This window comes from Esox lucius, chromosome 9, assembly GCF_011004845.1.
Source record: "Esox lucius isolate fEsoLuc1 chromosome 9, fEsoLuc1.pri, whole genome shotgun sequence".
In the NCBI taxonomy this organism is placed as follows: domain Eukaryota; kingdom Metazoa; phylum Chordata; class Actinopteri; order Esociformes; family Esocidae; genus Esox; species Esox lucius.
In genome coordinates this window covers 7,287,770-7,312,276 of record NC_047577.1, presented here as the reverse complement: position 1 = coordinate 7,312,276, position 24,507 = coordinate 7,287,770, and the positions used below count along the sequence as shown (strand labels likewise).

Genomic DNA, 24,507 nt, shown 5'->3' with positions numbered 1-24,507 from the left:
TTTTAGGTGTAGTGCGACAGTTTCCACTCTAAATCTGCAATCAGCAGTATTTCCAACAAGCATTTTCATCTATTCTTCACACCCAGGTCATTTTGACCGTAAAACTATGAATGTAACTATTTTTAGAGGCCTTATAAACTGTTACATTTGGTCACCTTTCGTTTTATATGTTCATAAACACAATTTTGAGGATATCATGAAGATTCATGCAGATAAAAAATAACTAAATGGTCAAGTCAACATTTTAAAATGGGTGAATTTGATTGTAACAATTTAAGTTTAAAGAAAAACTAGTCAAGCCTGGCTCAGCCAGCATGTGGGTGGAAGTGACTGGTGAGGCAGTGAGGGGGCTTGAAGAGCTATTTATGGACCAATGTTAGAGACAAACAACCATTATAATGATATTGCAATGCCATATTGTCAATCTCCTACATTCTAGCGTGTTCAGGTTCAGTTCTGCTGCAGAATGATTTACACCAAGAGGAGAATCTGGGTCTTGAAGTGGTCATCAGTGGACATATCCTATACTTATGTTGGTCGTTATCTCTGGGCATTGAATACTCACACCTGTTTAGCCATGAATCAAACCATTATAAGGTGACAATCATAGCCTTTCCATGCACTGCTTTGCCATTGCAACTTGTGGAGAGAATTTTAAGAATTGTATTACCTAGGCTTAACTAGGCATAATGAATCACGGTATAAGTTAATTATTAAACAGAGATGTGTTTGATTAATCAATATTCCATCAGATGTACAGGTGTATATGACTCCTGATACAGTGACTGAGGGACAGAATGTAACACTGACCTGTATCACATCCTGTCCTCTGACTGACAACCCCACCTACATCTGGTACAAGAAGAATGTAACCTCACCAAAAGCATCAGGACAGAGTTATAGCATCACCAACATCAGATCTGAGGACAGTGGAGAATATTACTGTGACATTCAGAATGAAATAGCAACTAGGAATTCTGCAGTTCTGACTGAAGTTATTGCTGTTAATCTTCAAATGTTACTACAAAATGACATAATTTAAGACAATTCAAATCATTACACTTGAGTTTATGGATATGAATTCTATCAAGATCACTTGGTGGAACATTAATGTGTCCATATTACATGTCCTCTCCTATATAAACTTCCTAGTGATCCCCAAGGAAAAGTTTTTTTTGTGTTTGTGTTGTATGTTTTGTTGGTTTGCCTGTCCATGTGTTTAAGTGAATGTTGTGTTAAGACAGTGTTTCTCATCCCTATTCTTGTGCGCCCCCCTGCCCTGCATGTTTTAGAGCTCTCCCTGCTCAGTCACACCTGATTCAAATGATCAGCTCATTATCAAGTCCTTCATGAGCTACATCAGGTATGTTAGGGCAGGGAGAGATCTAAAACATGCAGGGCAGGGGGCGCCCAGGAGCAGGGTTGAGAAACACTATGTTAAGAGTTTACACCTTTGTGACAAAGACACGGCACTGAGCCTTAGGGTTTATTTTATGTTTAGGCTGTAAATCAGTGTCCTTAATTGTTGTGTCCACAGCCTTGAGGTTCCAACAAGAATGGTTATAAACAAATGTTTGTTTGTGTGTAGAAATTAAGACACAGTTGAAGACCCAGACAGTATAAAAGTATATTGGTGCCGTTATACTACAGAGGACGTCATATGAAGAGACTACATTCATGTACACCTACTTCTACAATAAACACAAACTATTAGATTGTGTGTTCCACGTAGACTTTTTAGATGTAATTATTTTCTGACAAGATGGTCTGTTTGTAATGAATGTTGATGTCATAAACAGGAAGGAACTGACAGTTCATCTCCTTTTTGTACATTGACTCCTTATTATAAATATCAACTACAGATCTCACAGTTCCAGTCAGTTTCCATTCACTTACAGTCAGTTTGACTTACAAGACCTCCCCCTTTACTTCACTCTGTAAGTACACTTAGTGATATCTTGTTGATTTGTATTTTGGTTATTAATTTTTAAAGTTAATCAATTGAGGGTAAAGTTTCCTTTTTCTTTTCTTTAATACTTTAAGTTGTGTTTTGGTTGTCAGATGATGGTCAGTATGTGTAAAGGATCTCAGAGTAGGAGGGCTGATCTATAGTAGGATCCCAGAGGACACACTACAGTTACCTCAAATATCCCATCTGTCTGGATCCCCATAATGCACATAAGTCTTGTAATAAACTAACATCTAACCAGGCCTTCTGTTAGGGGATGATGGATGGGTCTGACCCCAAGAGTCACATGTTCATTCCTGGTGCTAGGCAACAAACTTGACTTTTTTATATTTTTTACTGAACCTTACTTTTACCAGTTTGGGTTTGAATGTGGGTCAAACTTGGGTTATCAAGTCACCTTTACATTCCGCCCCCCCATTTCTTGGATCAATGTGTGATATATTTTTGTGACCACTGGCTATATAATTATAGCTGTCAACTGGCTTTATATCGTGTGGATAGGAGCTGTAATTGGTTCTGCTGCCCAGTATTTAGGTTTAACTAGAACTTGGTGGTCAGTCTATAGTCTACAGTAAAGCCTAGTTAGGTTTTCATTGCAGTGGTCCTGTAATCCATCTATAATTTACACTTCAATGTATCAGGTGTATTTATTCACCAGTTATATACTGAGTTGTTGTCTATGTTTCTAAGACAACAGGGACGGAGATACAACAATGTCCTTGAGATCAACAGGAAGTGTGTTGATGGCTTTCCTCTGGTCTTTGACAGGTATGTTCTGTTTCATAATTTAATTAGATTCAATGCAAGTGATTCTAAGATGCAGGATGATCTCCTCCAGTAGTTTCCGTCCAATTCTCAACATTTTGTTCAAAAACATAAAATGTTTTTTTAAGCACAATAAAATGCATTTTTTTCTGCCTCAATGGGCTCTAGCGACTTCTTGTGGCCTCATTGTCTAATGTATGGATATAATGTAGTCATTATGACATTGAAGCACTGTATGTGTCACTGACAAATAGAATAATAGAATAATAGTCATGTCAACAGAGCATCACAAAATGATCAAACTGTGGTTTCCTGATCAATCTGTGGCCAGATATTCAGAAGTCCACCTGCAAACAGTGTTCACATTTCATAAACAAATCCTGGCAATTCACTGAAAAAACTATTTGCTGCGTATTTGTATTCATTACTCTGGATCGGTAGAAGTTAGACGCTTCTTTTTTTCACGCGTGAAACAGGACATTCTGCTGCAAATAACACCATCTTACTTGGGTACTTCCGTAAATCATAAACCCCACAATGGAGTTCACAAAACCCCGGAGGTTTTAGCCACTGAAGATTTTATCTATATGGGCAAATCTTAATGCACAATTTGCTGTGACGACATTTGAATGCGGGGCATATTAGTTGGAGGTTCGCGTCTCCAACGACTACGCTATTTAACAAGGGGTAGTCGAGTCAGTCAGTCAGACAGTCAGTAAGAGGTCAACATGCTCTGCTTAACTGCGGTCAACCTAGCCACCCTTTGAAAATACTCGGTTTAACTAGCCTTTCGGGAAAAATGTGCGCGCGGCGATACCATAGTATTTGTGAAAGCGCTCATTTGAATCACAAGACGTGCTTTGCGTGAATATTTAATATTTCATGAAACACAAATGCAATTAACATTTCTGAAAATACGATGTAGTAAGAACCTTAATATAGCAATAATCTGTGCTATTTAGAGTTATTTCCTCTAAATTATGGAGATTGAAGTCGATTGTGGATGTTTACTGTAGCGTACTGTTATTGAACTTTCAGCCGCCTATGGTCGTCTTTGAGTGCCCAGATAAAAAGTTTACAATGTTCTTTACGTTGCTATTTGTTGTTTATTCCCTTTATGATCCCGTTGTGTGTTGTTAGGATTTGGGCATTGTTGAATACATCAAACATATGGTGGGTGTGGACTTATGGGACTAGCTGATCCAATACTGCACAGTGCACCACAGGAACAGGATATGTACACAGGACCCTGTTCTTATAATTTATAGACATTGGCATGACAAATGTGTGGATAATATACAAGGACTTCCAGAAGAATCAAAACATGTCAACCAACAGCCTCATCACCCACAAGGCCTTTGTGGAGCAGCTTGTGGCTGAGTTGTGTGGGGTGTCTCCTGAGGATGTAACCATCCAAAAGAAGACTGGACACATCCCTGTTCAAATCTCCACTGCTTACAGATACGCTACATATAGGGAATTCCAAAGGAAATAAAGGCACCCCCTAAGCAAGACAATAAGGGAGGACTGCCATCTAGTGGTGGATTGTGTAAGTACAGTATAACATAATTATGGGCATTTTAAGGGGTTTTGAGAAAAAAGGGATGTGGAAGAAAGTCAAAAAACAAATGCCATGTTCATTTTATTATTTTATATTTTCTAAACCAAACAACTTGTAGGACCCCCTGGGGATATCCAAATGTAATGTAAAACTGAAAACATGTGAAAAAATGTGAACTTCCGTTTTAAAATGTCACATTATTACATTATTACACATGTAAGTGTCTCTTTCAATACAACCTCCATGTAGCTGAGAGTCTGCAGAATCCCAGAATATATAGAACGCCCTTCTAATATAAAGGATGACCATTTGAGAATCCAAAAGGTCGAGATAGTGACAGGCGGACTTGAAAATCCCAGTTCTCAGAGGGTTTGACCAATCAGAAGTACAACACTCTAGTAATAACATAACACTCCCCCCTTTAACATTCTAACAACCCTTAATGTTTATTCTTAACAAATACAGTGTTAAACATGGAAATCAAATGTAGACCCTGTAAACAACAAGGTCATCTATGACATCATCATCCTAATAGTTAGTGAATGGAAACAGGTCAGGTTTGATCCTGAGTCACCATGGAAATAAGATTTAGACCCTGTAAACAACATGGTCATCTATGACATCATCATCCAAAGGAAGACTGGACATTATCCTGTGTCACCTGTGGTTATAACCTTACAGAGGAAGCCTGGACACATCCCTGGTCCAATCTCCACTGTTTCCAGATATGGCACATGTAGGAAATAAAGGCACCCCCTATTCAAGGCACCCCATAAAACATTTAAAAAAAGAAACCAGGCATGTCAAGTTCAGCCGGCCCGCAATAAAAAGAGAAGATGGCTATTACCTTCCCTGGAGGTGTTCTCGCACCTCCTATGTCAGAGGCTGTCTCTTTTCCACTACACCACAAAGCAATACATTTGCTGTTGGTATAGCCTCCTGACATTATACAGTATATTTTTGTCACGCAGTAACATCACGCAGTTTGAATATATAGCTAGACTCCATTGAGGATGGTGTCAAACTGAGTAACATTTCTTATTAAGTTTACCTCCAACACAAATAGCATTTATGAACTGTCTGGTTTTTGCCACTGTCCGTTTTAAAAGCTTATTAGCCATTCGTGAATGACATACAGGATCAATATATAGTGGTATCAAAATAGGTGGCGATAACTTACTTTTTCGTCAAGTGAAAAGACGAGAGTGTTTGTCTATCCTGAACAAATCCAAATATCCACCAGAAAAGATTAATTTTAGCTACAGAAGAGTGTACAATTACGTAGCTACAGAAAGTTTTAAGCAGCAAGGTTTTTGCCTTGTGTTTTGACTGTGACTGGTGTTGAAAACAGGACCTGTTGTTTTATAGTGGGCATCTCAGTCAGTCAGTCACTCACTCAGTAAGAGACATTCACTCTTCTAGGCTTGCTCCGCTTACACAGTCCGGCAAAAATAAGGGAGGACTGCCATCTAGTGGTGGCTTTTGTAAGTACAAATTAATAGAACTGATGAAGGGACCCCATATGGGCATTTTGAGAGATTTTGAGAAAATGTTTGAGAGTTTTTGAGAAAAAAAATGGATGCGGACGAGAGTAATAATAAAAAGCCATGTTCATTTTATTATTTTATATTTTCTAAACCAAACAACTTGCAGTTATTCTGATCCCCTGGGGGTATCCAAATGTAAAGTATAATTGTCAACTTTTATATTTTACCTTTCCTTGTCAGTATAAAAAACAAAACACATTTAAATTATTTCGGTCTATTTCACATTTGTTTTCATGTAAGAGTCTTACAAAATGTGTGTTCAATTCACCATTCATGTAGTTGAGGGTCTGTTGAATCCCACAATATAAAGCATTTTCTTCTACTACAAAGGATGAGCATTTGAGAGGCCAAAATGTCAAGATTGTATAATGTAGTCATTATATTCCTCTGATTTAATCGTAATTCTTGGAGGGTTTTAAAAGTATAAGCCATTATTGTTTCATGAATTAATTCAGAAGAATATAATGACTGCATCTTTCTTAAAATTATTTGAAAATAATCACATTTATAAACAAAATGATATTATCTATTTATTCGCTATAAAGTTGTCAAACACAATAAATATCCATTAATATATTGGAATTCCCTTGGCAAAGCCCACTATACTATAAAGTATAGCTAAAGATGACAGGTTCAAGAAAATGGTGGCGTCATGTAATCTGAGGAAAGGTAAGAGGGGAACTGGGGTCTAAATGTTGAGTTTGTCAGTGACAGGACTTTTACCACCAGACCACAGGATCTGATGAGATCATTTAAAATTGTGTTAAGTGTCTAAACATAACTTCTGCCTTCTCAGTTTCTTTTTTTCTCCAAAATGGCCTTCAGAGTGGTACTCCAGTGGGCAAGACAACTCTGCATTATTGTCAATGTCGTCACATCATGGCACTGACTGTCAAAACACCCATCCCATCAACAACCTAAAGGATAGCACTTTCAAAATACACTCTAGTTTCAACAACATACACTACTCCAAAATTAAAGGAACATGTAATCATCACAGTATAACACCAAGTCAATTTAATCTTCAGGGATATCAATCTGTCCAGTTAAGAAGCAAAAGCGATTGTGAATCAATGTCACCTGTTTTGAGGCAAATGAAAGTGACAACAGGTGCACTGGAGAGGCGACACCAAGACAACCCCCAAAAAGGGAATGGTTTTGCAGGTGGTGGCCACTGACAATTGTTCTCTCCTCATCCTTCCTGATTGATTCTTCTCTAGTTTTGTGTTTTGCTAGTGTCCTTGTCACTACTGGTAGCATGAGGTGGTACCTGCACCCTAAAGACAGTCCAGCTCCACCAGGATGGCACATCCATACGTGCCATCGCAAGAAGGTTTGCTGTGTCTCCCAGTACAGTCTCAAGGGCATGGAGGAAATACCAGGAGACGGGCCATTACACAAGGAGAGCTGGATAGGGCCATAGAAAGGGCATTAACCCAGCAGCAGGACCGGTATCTGCTCCTTTGTGTCAGGAGGAACAGGAGGAGCACTGCCAGAGTCCTACAAAATGACCTCCTGGGCTCCTAGTGTGCATGTTTCTGACAGCAGTCAGGGTACCTGGCAAAAGAGGATTTGTTGAGGATAGACAAAAACTGTCAGAAACAGACTCCATGAGGGAATCTGTTCTCTAGTGGGACCTGTACGCACCGCTCAGCACTGTGCATCTCGATTGGCATTCGCCAGAGAACACCAGAATTGGCAGGTCCGCCATTGGTGCCCCATTCTCTTCACAGAGCAGAGCAGGATTCACACTGAGCACATGTGACAGACGTGAAAGAATCTGGAGATGCTGTGGTGAATGTTATTCTGCCTGCAGCATTATCCAGCATGACTGGTTTGGCGGTGGGTTAGGGATGGTCTGGGGAGGCATATCCTTAGAGGGCCTCACAGACCTCCACATGCTAGCCAACGGTACCCTGACTGCTGTTAGGTACCAGGAAGAAATCCTCTGACCCATCGTCAGACCTAACGCTGGTGGAGTGGGCTCTGGGTTCCTTTTGATGCAGGACAATGCCCGGCAGTTCCTGGATGACGAAGGCATTGATGCCATTGACTGGCCCTCATGAATCCAATTGAGAACCATTGGGATGTTATGTATTGGTGCATCCAATGCTGCCAAGTAGCACCACAGACTGTCCGGAAGCTCACTGATGCCCTGATCCAGGTCTGGGAGGAGACCCATTGACCGTAGTTACATCACTTTGTTCTCAACATATTATACAATGTTCATTGAGACCCAATGTGTGAAAGCAGAGCTTCAAAGAGCGAATGTCTCTTACTGACATGCTGACGGACTTTGGTCAGATACACGATTCTTTCGTCTTTTCACTTGACAAAAAGTAACATATCGTCACCTATATTGATAGATAATGTATCTATGTCATTCACAAATGGCTAATTAGCTGTTAGAACGGCCAGTGGCAAAAGAGGATTTGTTGAGGACAGACAAAAACTTCACTGGCTAAAACCTTCAGAAGCTATGTTATAGGCAGCCCAAAATGTAATTCAAATTATGTCATAGCGTTCAGGGCAGAAAAAACACTTTGCTGGCTACACGATTATTAGCCATTTCACGAATGGCTAATAAGCTGTTAAAAATGCCAGTGGCAAAAGCCATAAAGTTAATAGATGCTATTTGTGGTTGAGGTAAACTTCATAAGAAACGTTACTCAGTTTACCACAATGATTAATGGTGTCTAACGAAATATTCCAATTTGGTGTGATGTTAATTTGTGTAATGTCAAGAGTCTATGCTGACAGCCAGCAAATGTGTTGCTCGGTGACATAGTGGTTAAAGACATGTCACCTGTCACATGGGTGACCTTGGTTTCAATCACAGGAGGGCAACAATGGTGACCTCTTTTTATTGAGGGCCAGCTGAACTAGGCTTGCCTTGTTTCTTGTTTATTTTAGTATATCAGAATTCCACCCAATTCTCCAGTAGACCAACCAGGGAAGCAGCTACCTATTTTAACTTGGTTTCTTTCTAACTCCATTGTGTTGTGTGACTGTGTTTCAGTGGTACTGGGTCAGGATGACTGGGGTGTGACCTACTCCACTCAGAGGATCTGTGTCTTGAAGGGGTCAACAGTGGAGCTGAGCTGCACCTACAAGTATCCAAGTGGTCATAAAGTCACATCAATCTTCTGGTTCACTGAAAAAGATTATGTGAATGTGTTGGATGACCCAGACTACAGAGGTCGTGTGACGTACCGTAGTGATGAGAAGAACAGACACACCCTGATAATCACAGACCTGAGAGAGACTGACTCAACTAAGTACGGGTTCGGATTTATTACAGATCAGCCTGGAGGGAAATGGATTGGCCAAACTGGAGTCGCCCTGTCTTTTCCAGGTATATTTGATATGATAAATATTTCTAAAATGGGCATTTAGTAACAAATCGATTTTTTAAAGTCTGTATGAAATATGTTTTCTAATGATAATTTAGTGATGACATGTTGCAGAGTTAAAGTATGTTGTTAATTCTCCAGGTTTTCAATTGGAGGTGACTGGTGGAGATAAGAAGACACTGACCTGTAGACACTGTCCTCCACTTAGTAACCCAAACCCCACCTACATCTGGTACAAGAACGGACAACAAACAGATGAGAGCTCCTCCCCCCAGTACAAAGACCCAGTCTCCAGAAACAATGGAGACAGTTACTCCTGTTCTGTTAAAGGTCATGAGGATCTCCACTCTCCTACAGTGTGTGAGTGTTTGTTTAATACTGGAACACTGAGTCAGATACAGGAGAGTCAGATACAGGGGAGTCAAGACACAAGGGAGTCAAGACACAAGGAAGTCAGATACAGGAGAGTCAGATAAAGGGGAGTCAGATACAGTGGTGGCAGATAAGATTAGATTCAGCTTTACTGTAATTCACCAAGTACAAGCACAGTACAACGAAATGCAATTAGCATCCAACCAGAATTGCAATTAGAAGAGGGCAGAACTTTTACAAGTATTAAGTATTATGTATGTTACAAGTGGGATGTATAGATGTGCAATGATTGCAAATGCCAGTACAAATGACAATTCTATATGTGCAATGAAGGCAAATTGAAGGTGCAACTGAAATACAGGAATAACCACAATGAGGTTCCAGAGGTAGACACGTACACGTAACAACTGAAAACGTCCCTGAAGGGCTGTACTAAGTTGAGGGCAGGTGGGTGTGGTTAGTGTTGGATCACAGACTTCAGCGGGGTTACAGTAGTTGGAAAGAAGCTGTTCCTGAGCCTGCTGGTATGGGAGCGAAGAGACCTGTTCTGCCTAACATGATGGTAGGAGGGCAAACCAGTTTTTGACATGGATGTGAAGGGTCCTTGATGATGCAGCGCGCCCTGTGCAGACAATGCTGGCACTGGAGGTCCACGATGGCTGGGAGCTGGGCACCAGTGATGTGCTGGATGGTTTTCAACACCCATAGCAGGACCTTCCGATCAGCCACGGAGCATCCACCAAACCACACTGTGGCGGAGTTAGTCAGAATGCTCTATTGTGCATCGGTAAAGGTTCACAAGGATCTTGGAAAACAGTAGTGCCTTCTTCAGCCTCCTCAAAAATTATAGTATAGTATTGTGCCTTTTTGACCAGGGCTGAGGTGTAGAAGGTCCAGGAGAGGTCCTCGGAGATCTGAAAGAAGCATTGCGTGCCTTTTGCAGTTTTCGGACCTCTCTTTTCATCCAAGGCTTCTGGTTGGGGAAGGTCTTTATTAGATTATGAGTAGTGACATTGTTGATGCGGATGTTGATGAAATCCAGAACGGAAGAAGCATATGTATCAATGTCCGTATGGGAGTCAATGTTGGCCTGAATGGCAAACAAACTCCAGTCTGTGTGTTGAAACTGGTGCTGTAGAAGTGAGTCTGACCCCTCTGGCCATACTTTGAACGTTCTCACACGTGGTTTCACCTGTTCAATGAGGGGTAAATACTTGGGGAGTAGAATTAGTGAAAGATGGTCAGTATTGCCCAAGGTGGGGGAGTCAATGCAAAGATTTAAGAACAGGAGTGATGTGCTCTGTTCTCTTTGTCCTGGTTAAAATTCTAGCAGCAGCATTCTGAACGAGCTGCACCTGTTTTACAGTCTTTTTCGGGAGTCCAGTTAAGAGGCCATTACAGTAGTCAACCCTACTAGAGATAAAAGCAGGGATGAGCTTCTCTTGGTCTTTTTGGGACACCAAGCCTTTGATTTTTTAGATGATAGAATGCTGTTTTGGTGACCGCTTTGATATGACTGTTAAATGTGAGGTCTGAGTCTATCAGAACACCAAGATTACGCATTTTATCCCTGGTGACACAGAGAGTTTATTGAGCTGTTGTCATATGGTTTGAGAGCCATGTATATTTGAGTATCATCGGCATAGCTGTGGTAGTTAATGTTTTTGTTCTGTAGAATTTGGCCCAGAGGTAGCATATAGAGATTGAACAGAAGCGGTCCGAAAACTGATCCCTGTGGAACTCTGCATGTCATAGCCACCCTATCAGATTCATGATTACCAATGGTGACAAAGTAACTCCAGTAATCTTTTAATAAGATCTGAACTAATCAAGGACTGTCCCGGAGAGTCCTACCCAAGTTTCCAGCCTATCTATAAATGTTCTATGATCTACGGGTTCAAATGCTGCACTGAAATCTAATAGAACCAGACCTGTTATTTTATCAGAATCCGTATTCAGCTGTATATCATTTAAAACTTTAATCAGGGCCGTTTCAGTACAGTGGTGAGGTCAGAAACCTGACTGAAATTTGTCTAAGATGCCGCTTGAGGTCACAAAATTACTGAATTGATTGAAGACAACCTTCTCAGAGATCTTGGCTATAAAAGGGAGATTTGATAAAGGTCTATAGTTGTTCATTATAGATGCATCCAGTGTTCTCTTTTTTAATAGGGGCTTAATGGCAGCTGTTTTGAGAGACATGGGAAAATGCTTGATTGCAGAGAGCTATTAACTATTTGGTGTAGGTCCATTGATATAGAAAAGTCTGATGGCAGTGTGTCGAGACAGCAAGTGGAAGCTTTAAGATGTCGAACTGTTTCTTCTAGGGATTTTTGATCAATTGTATTTAAATGCGACGTAATAACCAAGTTATGTCTTGGTGGTCATGGTGACGGTACAGAGTCCTTGTTAGACTGTGTAGTTCTGATGTTCCGTCTAATACTTATAATTTTTTCACTAAAAAACACGCAAATTCATTACATTTCACAGTGGACATGAGTTCTGATGCTATCTGCTTTAGGGGGTTTGTAAGCTTGACAAATACAGTGCGGGTAGTGTTGTTATTCTTGTTGATCATTCCTGATAAATGTTGCTGTCTGTCCCTGTGTTACTTAATGTTGAAGCCACCAAGGCTTTGTTTATAGATGTCATAGTGGATTTTAAGTTTAGTTTTCCTACACTTACGTTCCGCTTTCCTACATTCTCTTTACAGGGTGCTTACCATCATGGTGGTCCCCCATGGTGTTTTCTGTTTGCTTATAGTTTTCTTTACTTTTACAGGTGCAACACGATCCATGACATTCAATATTTTGGCGTTAAAATTATCCCAGAGAACATCAACTGATTCAGCACTTATTGTTGGAGAGATAGGTATAGCTTCCATAAACTGAGCATTGGTACTCTCATTAACAGAAACAGAGTTTACTGGAACATTTGGGGTGATAAGTGAATCAAAAAAGACACAGAAATGATCAGACAGGGCCAAGTCTTTAATCATGACAGAGGAAATATTGAGACCTTTAGAGATAACCAGATCTAGAATATGGCCTTGAGTGTGTGTACGCTCTGTCAAATGTTGATTGAGATCAAAAGTGTCAAGTAGTGGAAAAAGTTATTTGGCATTATTGTCTGTACTATTATCTATGTGGATGTTTAAATCCCCTGTAATAATAAACAAGTTATAATCAACTGATATAACAGAAAGTAGTTCAGCAAAATCATCAATAATATTTGCAGAATATCTGTTAATGATTAAAAACAACATTTTGGGGGTATTCATATAGCCACATTCTTCGGGTGCTGTCTCGTTAAGAATAACAGCACTACCATCTTCTGTTAGCCACGTTTCAGTGAAAAAACATAAAATCTAGGTTGTAGGATATTATGCTGTCATTTACCAAGAATGATTTGTTGGTATGAGATCTGATATTAAGTAAAGCCAGCTTAATATATATAATAGGGGTTCCTGGACTAGTTGGTTGAAGTGTTACAGATTAAGATTAAGACTACTCTGCCTATGAGTACTGTCCTTCATGCTTATCTTGTTTGAGAATGGCATTCCAAGAGTGTGACGTATGTTAGCACCAAGCAGCCGGCATCCCATGATGTTTCGATGAACCTCATCAGATCTAAAGCGGTCTTTACAGTTCCAAAAAATATTGAAATTGTCAAAAAACCTTATCCCGTGGTTGAGGCATGCCGATGCCAGCCACGTATTCAGCCCAAGGAGTCTGCTAAAAGATTCAATTCCTTTCCCCAAGGTTGGAATGGGGCCTGAGATGAAAACATGTTGTTGAAAGTTGTTTATTTTCACCAGTAGCATAGAAAAATCTTTTTTCAGGATTCCTTTGTAGAATGCCTAAAGACCCTGTGTGGATAATAATCTGCATGTTGCTTGGATGTGTAGAGAGAATAACTGGCAACATTTCTGTTAGCTCTCTGACCGATGTGTCATCCATGGTTAGGAATTCAGTCTTTGCCATTCTGATATGCTTGGTTATGTCGTCCGCAATAAAGGTAGTATCTGGATTATCAGATGTGGAGATAGCAAAGTTTCTTCTTTCCCTCGTCCTATCAGTGGTATTTGGTTAGCCCTAATGCTAGTGTTGAATTTGAGCTGAACGTCTGCACTTCCAATGCATCTCGGTTGTTTCATTTCAAATTCATTGTGGTGGTGTAAAGAGCTAAAATCATGAAAAATGTGTCAGTGTCCAGATATTTCCAGACCTAACTATTTGTCCATTGATATCAGAAAAGTAACATTAACCGTAAAATAAGTAACTAAAGTATATTAGTATGTGATTCATTAACTCTCCTACTGACATTGTTTTCAACTAGCCTATATAATACAGCAGCATAATAGAAATCTATATAACTGTATAAAAAAGGTCTTGAGGTGCTGCTGGTAGGCGATGGTGTTGAGGTGTGATTGTGATAAATGTATTGTGTTAACATGTTATAACCTCTGTGTTAGCTTCCTCATTTATTTTGAAAACTTAAGCATATATAGAAATAATTATGACATTGTCCTCTTGTTATGCCACTGTTTTTCAGGTGTTCAGGGTCAGGACTGCAGCAGAGTGATTTACAACCAGAGGAGAATCTGTGTCTTGAAGGGGTCATCAGTGAACATATTCTGTACTTTTGTTGCTAATTATTATGTCACATCATCACTGTGGTTTAGTCCTAAACAGAGTGGTAGGTGGAGGGATAAGTTGATCCCTGAGGACCTAACCACAGACCCAGGGTATGCAGGTCGGGTGGAGTATCCTGACCAAGAGAGTAGTAGATACAGAGGTCCCTTCACCCTGAGAATCACAGGTCTGAGAGAGGAGGACTCAGCTGAATATCGCTTCACTTTTAAAACATACAACTTTGAATGGGGTCATAGTCTCCCTGGAACAACTCTGACTGTCACCGGTAATACTGAACTAAAAGTGTTTGTGACAACTGTGTATCATGATGAATTACTTGAGAATGCCTTTTAAAGGGTGATTAATTTAACAATGAATGCCAGTTCTGAAGACTGTAGTTTACTCTGTTTATTATCCACTTTATTCAGTTGTTCAGGTGGATGTGAGTCCTAAAGAGTGGTCAGAATCAAAGAAGCTGACCTGTAGAACCACCTGTCCTCTGACTGGTAACCCCACCTACATCTGGTACAAGAATGGACAACAGATAGATGAGAGCTCCTCCCCCCAGTACAAAGACCCTGTCTCCAGTAATTCTGTAGACAGTTATTCCTGTTCTGTGAAAGGTCATGAGGATCTCCATTCTCCTACAGTGTGTGAGTGTTTGTTTAAAGCATCATGTAAACACTGTATAACCTCAGTGCTCATTTCATTATGTTTTGATTCCTGTAAAAGAAGCATTTATAGAAATTACTAAGACAATGTGCTCTTGTTATGTCACTGTGTTTCAGGTGTTCGGGGTCAGTTCTGTAACAGAGTGATTTACACCAAGAGGAGGATCTGTCTCTTGAAGGGGTCATCAGTGGACATATCCTGTACTTATGTTGGTAATCATACTGTCACATCATCACTGTGGTTTAGTCCTAAACAGAGTGGTAGGTGGAGGGATAAGTTGATCCCTGAGGACCTAACCACAGACCCAGGGTATGCAGGTCGGGTGGAGTATCCTGACCAAGAGAGTAGAAGATACAGAGGTCCCTTCACCCTGAGAATCACAGATCTGAGAGAGGAGGACTCAGCTGAGTATCACTTCACTTTCAAAACATCCAACTATGAATGGGGTCATAGTTTTCCTGGAACAAATCTGACTGTCACAGGTAATACTGAACACATGATCAAAGTATGTAGACTCATTGATTTATATTTGCTGGGTAGTTTCTTTTTATTTAGTCTATAATAATGAATTCTGTATTCAGATCTACAGGTGAAGTTGAGTCCTGCTACAGTGACTGAGGGACAGAATGTAACACTGACCTGTATCACATCCTGTCCTCTGACTGACAACCCCACCTACATCTGGTACAAGAAGACTGTAACCTCACCAAAAGCATCAGGACAGAGTTACAGCATCACTAACATCAGATCTGAGGACAGTAGAGAATATTACTGTGAGATTGAGAATAAATATGGACGTCACAAATCTACAACTGTGTTTATAGATGTACAGTGTAAGTATTAACAAATTGGTCTATATATCAAAGCACACATATTTACATTCATATTTAGTTTATTTTTATCATAAGTACATGTTTTTCTCATGTCAAAAGCTTTTATTTTTATGTTTTATAATTACACCAGATGGACCAAAGAACCCCTCAGTGTCAGTCAGTCCCTCTGGTGAAATACTGGAGGGCAGTTCAGTGACTCTGACCTGCAGCAGTGATGCCAACCCACCTGTGTACGGATACGCCTGGTACAAGAAGACTGTAACCTCACCAAAAGCATCAGGACAGAGTTACAGCATCACTAACATCACATCTGAGGACAGTGGAGAATATTACTGTGAGGTCTGGAATAGAAGAGGATCTGAGACCTCTTCACCTCTGATGGTCATTGTTACAGGTAATATTTTGAATTTATTAACACAAAATCTAGTCTTAAGCTAATATTATCACCATACTTTGTCTTATGGTTTAGTACATCTATGTGTTTGCTGTATGTGATCACTTGACAAGTCTTTCATTATACATGTATTGCCAAACGCATATTCATTAACTTATTGTTCATTACAACATGTCATGTATTCATATCATCCACATTGTATTTTAGGGAAACAGACATCAGTTCTGACTGCATCTGTAGGAATCACAGTGGTTGTTCTGGTTCTCATCCTCTGTCTCTCTGGATTCATCTGGTTCAGGTGAGGAGACATTTATATTTAAAATATTTTTTGTAATGAAGTTATAAATTATTTTTGTGCAAAGGAAGAAGAAGGCCTCCGAATCCACGTGCTCTGAGAAAAGAGACAATGAAGAAAATGGACAGGTCAGAAAGTTCTAATAGATTATTATACAGTATTTTGAAATCAGGGGTGATGTTTCATTACACGTTCTATCTAACCTCTCTTTCTTCTCCCTCTCTCTTTCTCTCCACAGAGTGTCCATCCTGATCCTAACAGTGACATGTACACAGCTCTGAACATGAGGAACAGGTCCCCTGAATATGATACATTGGAAGTAGGGATCTGATCATACATAATTATGTATTTTACTAGATGTTTGTGTTTGATATAATATACGATGTTGACAGAAAACAGACATGTATGTATTGTTTCATAACACTTATATTCTCCCTCTCTACATTTCTCTCCCTCCCTCCCCCACAGAGTGTCCATCCTGATACTAACAGTGACATGTACTCATCTCTGAACATGAAGACCAGGTCACCTGACTATGACACCCTGGTAGTAAGTATTGGGATGTTTCCTCTTCTACAGTGGGGAGAACAAGGATTCAACAAGGATCGTAGGTACACTTCAACTGTGAGAGACGGAATCTAAAACAAAATCCAGAAAATCTCATTGTATGATTTTTAAATAATTTATTTGCATTTTATTGCATGACATAAGTATTTGGTCACCTACCAACCAGTAAGAATTCCGTCTCTCACAGACATGTTAGTTTTTCTTTAAGAAGCCCTCCTGTTCTCCACTCATTACCTGTATTACCTGCACCTGTTTGAACTTGTTACCTGCATAAAAGACACCTGTCCACACACTCAATCAAACAGACTCCAACCTCTCCACAATGGCCAAGACCAGAGAGCTGTGTAAGGAAATCAGGGATAAAATTGTAGACCTGCACAAGGCTGGGATGGGCTATAGGGACAATAGGCAAGCAGCTTGGTGAGAAGGCAACAACTGTTGGTGCAATTATTAGAAAATGGAAGAAGTTCAAGATGACGGTCAATCTCCCTCGGTCTGGTGCTCCATGCAAGATCTCACCTCGTGGGGCATCAATGATCATGAGGAAAGTGAGGGATTAGCCCAGAACTACACGGTAGGACCTGGTCAATGACCTGAAGAGAGCTGGAACCACAGTCTCAATGTAAACCATTAGTAACACACTACGCCGTCATGGATTAAAATCCTGCAGCGCACGCAAGGTCCCCCTGCTCAAGCCAGCGCATGTCCAGGCCCGTCTGAAGTTTGCCAATGACCATCTGGATAATCCAGAGGAGGAATGGGAGAAGGTCATGTGGTCTGATGAGACAAAAATAGAGCTGTTTGGAGGAAGAAGAAGGATGAGTAGAACCCCAAGAACACCAACCCAACTGTGAAGCATGGAGGTGGAAACATAATTATTTGGGGATGCTTTTCTGCAAAGGGGACAGGATGACTGCACCGTATTGAGGGGAGGATGGATGGAGCCATGTATTGCGAGATCTTGGCCAACAACCTCCTTCCCTCAGTAAGAGCATTGAAGATGGGTTGTGGCTGGATCTTCCAGCATGACAATGACCTGAAACACACAGCCAGGGCAACTAAGGAGCATCCCAAGGTCCTGGAGTGGCCTAGCCAGTCTCCAGACCTGAACCCAATAGAAAATCTTTGGAGGGAGAAGATTACCTATAATAAAAATTACAGACTTCTACATGCTTTGTAAATGGGAAAACCTGCAAAATCGGCAGTGTATCAAATATTTGTTCTCCCCACTGTATATCAACACTGGACCAACAACTCCAAGGGAGAGAGTTTGTTTGTGTGAGTTGTTTGAGTGTTTGTTTCCACATGGTTGTTTCAGTGGTGAGGTGTTGTGTTTTATGAAGTTTTTCTTTCAGAGTATGAAACACCCAGTTACACACTGAGTGTTCTGATTATGAGAACTGAAGAGAACCACCACAGAATCTGGATGGAAGAGAATCACCACAGAACCTGGACTAAAGAGAACCACCACAGAACCTGGATGGAAGAGAACCACCACGGAAACTGGACGGAAGAGAACCACCACAGAACTGGCATAATATTCAAAGCTAGCTATGTCTATTCCTGTAATGCTTCTACCCGATATGAAAGATGTCCAGACAGGGGGTGTAGAATTAGGGGGGATGGAGGGGTCATGACCCCCTCAATATTTCAGACAGGTCAATGTCACCCCTATGGAAAAGAGTAGAAATCCTTGGATTCATTGACCCAACCCACCCCCCCACCCCAATACGCAATACAAACCTACGCCATTGTGTCCAGATGATAAGCTTAACTCAGGTAAATGTAGTGGTGAATTGTCTTTCAATGTAATGATAATGATAATAAAGCATATTGAAGATTAGTTATACATATTATGCTCCAGATATTTTCCTAGAAGATTTATTACATTTTTGTGAATACTATTTACATTAGATTTATGTCTTCTGTTTTTGTTGTTGCATTTGGACCAGGTTGTTGAATTAACAATGTATAGTATACATAGATAAATCAGTAAATCAGTCACCCATAATGCATCACAGTCTCAAACACCACTCGTGTGAGTAAAGTAGACGTCCCTGTATCGTCTTGGTTCCTGACATAGAGTTGAATAAAGGGACACCCATTCTATCTGTACCACATAGGCTTCTGATACAGCAAAAGCAACTGTCTCTATTTTTAATCAGTGGTCACATTGGGATATGTGGGTAATACCTTTCTTCTTCTACTACTTTTTGTAGCAGTGAACAAATGAAAGAGGTGAATAATATAACACAGGTTTTGTTTCACAGGTGTCCTCAATTAAGCTATATGGTCCATGATATGTTTAATACTTTATTTCCTGATTCTCCCAATAAGTGTTTGCTGTATAATGTGTTGTCCTATCAGAACCTAATTCTGTGATCAACCTCTCTAGAAATAAAGTGTGCTAAACTGGATTCTGTTTGTGTGTTTCCTGAGGATCAATCAGAACCGCGTTTCAGTGACAAACACAGCATTCCTGTATTAGACAAATTACAGGCCTTCTGATTAATGACATGTCATCTATTTACTTTAAGTGAAAATGAAAGGATTCTAATGACGACGGTATGCATTATAATATAAAATATCAGATTACATTTTAAAGTTCGAAAAGCAACTCAGTATAATGTTCAAAAACATGTTTTTGCTTTTAATGAAGAACTCAGAAGGGCAACATATTTTATTGTTTCATTATTTAAGTTATTATTAATAACTTGTATTTAACCAGGAAAGACCCACTAAGGTTGCAACCATCAATACAACATTACAGACTTACCAAACACACAATACTATTAAACAACATTACACACTTACCAAACACAACAATACAATTAAACAACATTACAGACTTACCAAACATAAAACAATACTATTAAACAGCATTACAGACTTACCCAACATTTAACTATACTATAAAACAACATTAAACACTTACCAAACACAAACATACAATTAAACAACATTACAGACTTACCAAACACACACCAATACTATTAAACAACATTATAGACTTACCAAACATACAACAATACTATTAAACAACATTACAGACTTACCAAACATACAACAATACAATTAAACAACATTACAGACTTACCAAACACAACAATACTATTAAACAACATTACAGACTTACCAAACACAACAATACTATTAAACAACATTACAGACTTACCCAACATTTAACTATACTATTAAACAGCATTAAACACTTACCAAACACAAACATACAATTAAACAACATTACAGACTTACCAAACACACAACAATACTATTAAACAACATTATAGACTTACCAAACATACAACAATACAATTAAACAACATTACAGACTTACCAAACACAACAATACTATTAAACAACATTACAGACTTACCAAACATACAACAATACAATTAAACAACATTACAGACTTACCAAACATACAACAATACAATTAAACAACATTACAGACTTACCAAACATACAACAATACAATTAAACAACATTACAGACTTACCAAACATACAACAATACTATTAAACAACATTACAGACTTACCAAACACACAACAACACTATTGAACAACATTACAGACTTACCAAACGTACAGATATGTCATGAATCCAGCATCTTGAGCCTGTTTTGCCAGTGTTCTGTTTTGCTCTAAACTGAAGTTAGTTTTTTCCTGAGTTTTCCTGAACACATCCCGGCTGAGTCTCCATCCACTTACACCTGCTGTGATCTGCACACCTGGTCCTGATTACCATTCCCTGCACCATATAAGCCACAACCAGACATCCATTCCCTGCTGGATCGTTAGCGTAACCAGTATGTTTTAGCTCTTGTATCAAGCTTCTAGTTTTGGAAAGTCTTTTGCTGTTTTTGTCTCTTTGCCTGTCGCTAATCTGCCGCCTGCTCCTCTGTCTACAGTTACTCACCTGGATTGTCACTCACACCTGCCTGGTTGTCTACTTCATTGCAGCACATTTGAATCAGCACAAAAACCTCCAGTCTTCCAGCCTCACTCCCTGCTGACCAACTGGACCTAATCGCTTTCCACATTCAAATTCCAAATAAATACTCACCTTGTATTTTCTACTTACCTCATCCTGGTCTGCTTTTGGGTTCCTGCACAAGACATATCTTAACAACTTGGCAGGGGATTACACAAGACAACCCATAAATGGATAAACTAAAGTGTCAATAGACAAAGTAAAAAAAACGTGGAGTATAGTCTACATGATGATGATGATGATGTTTCCAGGCAGTACGTGATGAGGAAGGTATTGAAAAAAAGGCTGACACAAGGAGGAGGGTAGCGCACGAACATAAACGGAGAGGATAAACACACTCGTTAACCCTGCAAAAAGGGACGGTCGTCTTCTGCCTACAATTTGGTTATTGAGAGTCACAGGGGCTGGAGGCTTGTCGTGCTTGATCAGTGTTGTTCACCTTCCCATAGACCACTTTTTTAAATGGCGTTTGCCAACCAACATTATCAGTGCATTACTGCCACCAACTGGACTGGAGTGGCGTACCAGCGACAGGGAAGGCCTAAATCCTATTCAACAATCCTGTTTCCCTTAAGAAACAAAACAACCAATTCATACGCACATTCTGGGATCCTTACACTGTCCTTACATTCATTTGTATCAGGCCAAGCTTCCTCACATTGTCTCTCATTCCCTCCCATATTCCTGGCATCAAAATAAAACATGATCTAATGATTCTAATTAATCTACAGTATACAGTTCTGACAATTCCCAGTATTGTTTTTCTATTATGTATAATGTTGCGTTAAGCCTCGTGTCCCAATCTCATCCTGGTTAATAGACTTTTCTACCATTTCTGTCGATTTGACGGTCTCCCTGTTCCAACTGTCCCCTGTATTCCATTCAGGTGTCATCCCTTTTCATCCCTGTCACTCCATACAGGTGTCATCCCTTGTCATCCCTGTCCATCCATACTGGTTTCTTCTCTTGTCATCCCTGTCCCTCCATACAGGTGGCATCCCTTGTCATCCCTGTCTCTCCATACAGGTGTCTTCTCTTGTCATCCCTGTCCCTCCATACAGGTGTCATCCCTTATCATCCCTGTCCCTCCATACAGGTGTCATCCCTTGTCATCCCTGTCCATCCATGCAGGTGTCATCCCTTGTCATCCCTGTCCCTTCATACAGGTGTCATCCCTTGTCATCCCTGTCCCTCCATACAGGTGTCTTCTCTTGTCATCCCTGTCCCTCCATACAGGTGTCATCCCTTGTCATCCCTGTCCCTCCATACAGGTGTCATCCCTTGTCATCCCTGTCCCTCCATACAGGTGACTTCTCTTGTCATCCCTGTCCCTCCATACAGGTGTCATCCCTTGTAATCCCTGTCCCTCCATACAGGTGTCATCCCTTGTCATCCCTGATGTTCCTATTAAAACTTCCAATTCCACTTCATGTTTCAGTCTGTTTAGTAATGTTTTTCACCTCCTCATGTCATTCCAACCTCACATTAACTGGTCCCCAGAGGAACCTCTCTATTTCTGCCATCTGTCTTATCCTGTAATGGGCCAGTGGGACCTCATACTGTAGATCTAGTATGCTCTGAGATACAAACGTTTTAATCCTCATCAGAGCAGAACAGGAATCAGAGCAGATCACCACCCTGTAAAGCCTCACCTCCTTCACTCATTCTAAGGCCATCAGAATGGCTAGTAACACCAGTGTGTAAACTGACAGGTGATTGGTTGTCCTTAGTCACTTTCACATTAAGTTCAGGCACACCAAAGGCTGCCCCTGTCCTCCCTGTTTTAGGGTCCTTAGATCATCAGTATAAATGTTCAGGTAGGCATAGTATTCTGATCTCATGTGTTGCTTTATAATAATTTACTGGATCCACTGTTTCCTTCCCTTCACTAACCCTCTCAAACCCAAATCAGTAATTGGCGGGTTTAAAAACCATTGTGAAATAACAGGGATTGCAACTGTTGGGCGAAAGTCCAATCAAAAAGTTCCAACTCTCTTGCCAGGCCATCACCTTTCCCCCCATAACTTATCGATTTGTCTTGTTTATGCTCCCAGAACTCATAAAGTTTATTATTTGTCAGTTGTTGACCAGTGTGGTCTTGAAAAATTTATCAAGTTGTCTCCTTAAGAGCACCAGCATCTCTCCCACCTGCATCTGACCTCCACCTGCACCTCCACCTGCACCTCCACCTGAACCTCCACCTGAATCTCCATCACCTGCACTTCCACATGAACCTGCTCCTGAACCTCCACCTGAACCTCCATCACCTGCACCTCTACCTGAACCTCCACCTGCACCACCACCTGAACCTCCATCACCTGCACCTCCACCTGAACCTTCACCTGCACCTCATCACCTGCACCTAGCTCTCCGGAATGAGAGTTACACCCTAGTGAATGAGAGCTACACAAAATGAATGAGAGCTACACAAAATGATTGAGAATGGTTAGGTTTAGGTGTTACTGGTTAGGTTTAGGTGTTAATGGCTATGTTTAGGTGTTGCTGGTTAGGTTTAGGTGTTGCTGGTTAGGATTAAGTATTACTGGTTAGGTTTAGGTATTACTGGTTAGGTTTATGTGTTTCTGGTTAGGTTTAGGTGTTACTGGCTATGTTTATTTGTTACTGGTTAGGTTAAGGTGTTACTGGTCAGGTTTAGGTGTTGCTGGTTAGGTTTAGGTGTTACTGTTCAGGTTTAGGTAGAGGACTATTATCTGTTCACTGGGGCACTGGGACACTGGTAACACCAAGTCACTATAAAATCTCCTAGTTGGAATAAAAGGGGAGTGTTTTGTTTGAAGAATCCTAGATAGTCTGTCTATAATACTGTAGCAAGAACAATGTCCAAAAGAATTAAGAAAAATTGGTCAAACATAATTATAAAAATAATTAAAGCTGCAAGCAGCATTTATCGGGGTTCAAGCTGTTAAGGCCTTTAAGCACCCAAACATCAAAAGACATTACATTTTATTTAGCAAGCATTTAACCACTGAAATAATAAATGGAAAAGTCCATTCACAGCCAATACAGGCATTGTAGCATTGGAAATGTATGTTTTTCAAAGCTTTTTGACAGTTATAGTTGCACCTATTGTCTGATCTCCACAAAACTCTGCATTCTTCTTCACTATGTTATGACACATATGCTCATGTATTTTTGTGATGTTTGGGGTTTTTCTATGGGATTTATTGGCTTTTGAGTGTATTTTGTCCTGCCACTTGAATAAATTATCCTGTTACAGCCAGGCAAATGGCCTGGCTGTAATTTTTTGATAATTATTGATCTAGAGAGTCCAGAGAATCATCGTAGTCCGAATTGGTTCCGAAAGGCCGAAAGTCCAGGTACTAGTTCGCGAAAGTAGGTTTTTAACATATTCGCGAATATTAAATGAACAGTTTGATTGACAGTAGTGGTTCTTGAGGCAAAGTTTTTCAGCATGAGGAGATCTATCAAGTGATATGCATTTTTTGACGTAAATTGTAACAACACGTGATTAGAGAGCCTTAAAACTCGTTAGCGCCAACTAGTGGCCGATTTCTTTAAAAATTCTTAT

At 40.1% G+C, this 24,507-nt stretch overlaps 2 long non-coding RNA genes across 2 annotated transcripts; both read left to right on the top strand.

Moving 5' to 3' along the window:
* The first annotated feature begins 1,891 nt into the window (after positions 1–1,891).
* LOC117594894 lies at positions 1,892–3,974 on the top strand. Its single transcript, XR_004576183.1, has 3 exons — positions 1,892–1,937; positions 2,660–2,737; positions 3,875–3,974. It is a non-coding gene; the product is annotated as an uncharacterized LOC117594894 (long non-coding RNA).
* Positions 3,975–9,513: 5,539 nt separating this feature from the next.
* On the top strand, positions 9,514–14,682 carry LOC109616114. Its single transcript, XR_004576181.1, has 3 exons — positions 9,514–9,555; positions 14,252–14,487; positions 14,630–14,682. It is a non-coding gene; the product is annotated as an uncharacterized LOC109616114 (long non-coding RNA).
* Positions 14,683–24,507: the final 9,825 nt, after the last annotated feature.